Source organism: Dama dama, chromosome 14 (assembly GCF_033118175.1).
Source record: "Dama dama isolate Ldn47 chromosome 14, ASM3311817v1, whole genome shotgun sequence".
In the NCBI taxonomy this organism is placed as follows: domain Eukaryota; kingdom Metazoa; phylum Chordata; class Mammalia; order Artiodactyla; family Cervidae; genus Dama; species Dama dama.
The window spans coordinates 9,318,968-9,320,608 of NC_083694.1; the positions used below are offsets into that span (position 1 = coordinate 9,318,968).

Here is a 1,641-nt window from a genome sequence, read left to right on the forward strand (position 1 = left end):
CGTTTTGTCAGAACTCTCCACCATCCCCCATCCATCTTGGGTGACTTTACATGGCATGGCTCATAGTTTCATTGAGTTAGACAAGACTGTGGTCCATGTGGCCAGATTGATTAGTTCCCTATGATTGTGGTTTTCATTCTGTCTGCCCTCTGAGGGATAAGGATAAGAGGCTTATGGAAGCTCCCTGATAGGAGAGACTGACTGTGGAGGAAACTGGGTCTTGTTCTAATGGGCATGGCCATGCTCAGTAAATCTTTAATCCAATTTTCTGTGGATGGGCAGGGCTGTATCCCCTCCCTGTTGTTTGACCTGAGACCAAACTATGGTAGAGGTGATACAGATAATGGAGACCTCCTTCAAAATGTCTTGTGCAAGCACTGCCACACTCAGTGCCCCCGACCCTGCAGCAGGCCACCGCCGACCCATGTCTCCGCCAGAGACTCCTGGCCACTCACAGGCAAGTCTGGGTCAGTGTCTTGTGGGATCACTGCTCCTTTCTCCTGCATCCTGGTGTGCACAGGGTTTTGTTTGTGCCCTCCAAGAGTCTGCTTCCACCGTCTTTGTAAGTTCTGGTGGCTCTATGGTGGGGTCATTGGTGACCTCCTCTAAGAGGGCTTATGCCACACACAGGTCCAGGGCACCCAGAGCCCCTTCCCCTGAGACAGGCCACCGCTGACCTTCACTTCCACAGGAGACGCTGAAACACTCAAAGGCCGGCCTGTCTCAGTGTCTGCGGGGTCTCCTGGTGTGCACAAGCTATTCTTTAGCCATCTGAGCATCTCCGGCAGGTGTGGGTTTTGATTCTAAACACAATTTTGCCTCTCCTTCTGTCTTTCTGGGGCTTCTCCTTTGCCCTCGGACATAGGGTATCTTTTTTTGGAGGGATCCAACAATCTCCAGTCGATGTTTGTTCAGCAGCAAGTTGTAATTTTGGAGTTCTCACAGGAGATGAGTGCACGTCCTGCTACTTCACCATCTTGTGAAATGGTTTCTCGGCCTTCTGGCTATGAGCAAATGTAGTATCTGTTCTTATCAGTTTAATTAGGTGGAAAGCTGTCTATGAAACATCTTGATTGTTGAATGGAATTCCATGGGCCTGGTCCACTTTCACATAAGAGATTGATTTAAATATAAGCATGCTTTCTCAGAAGTGTCATTTACTGACATCTAAATTCACCCAATTCAAGAAATTGATTTAAAAATGAATCATAGTTGCAAGTCTGTAAAGCTAATTCCATGGCAATGGTTTTACCAAAATCAGAAAGACTAAAACAACTTAATATTTAGTAGAATTTGGCTCAGATGATAAAGCATCTGCCTACAATGCAGGAGACCCGGGCTTGATCCCTGGGTTGGAGAGATCCCGTGGAGAAGGAAATGGCAACCCACTTCAGTATTCTGGCCTGGAGAATTCCAAGGATGGACGAGCCTGGTAGGCTACAGTCCATGGGATCGCAAAGGATCCCATGGATCACAACTGAGCGACTTCACTTTCACTTTTCACACTTATTTACTTTAAAGGACTGTTCATGTGGTTCTCAAGGCTAGACTGCTGAAGAGGTTTGCCACTCCCTTCTGTAGCAGACCACATTTTGTCAGAACTCTCCACCATGACCTGTCCATCTTGGGTGGCCCTACAGG

At 47.6% G+C, this 1,641-nt stretch overlaps 1 pseudogene; it reads left to right on the forward strand.

Moving 5' to 3' along the window:
- Positions 1-984: 984 nt before the first annotated feature.
- LOC133069760 (U2 spliceosomal RNA) lies at positions 985-1,110 on the forward strand (annotated as a pseudogene).
- The last annotated feature ends 531 nt before the right edge of the window (positions 1,111-1,641 follow it).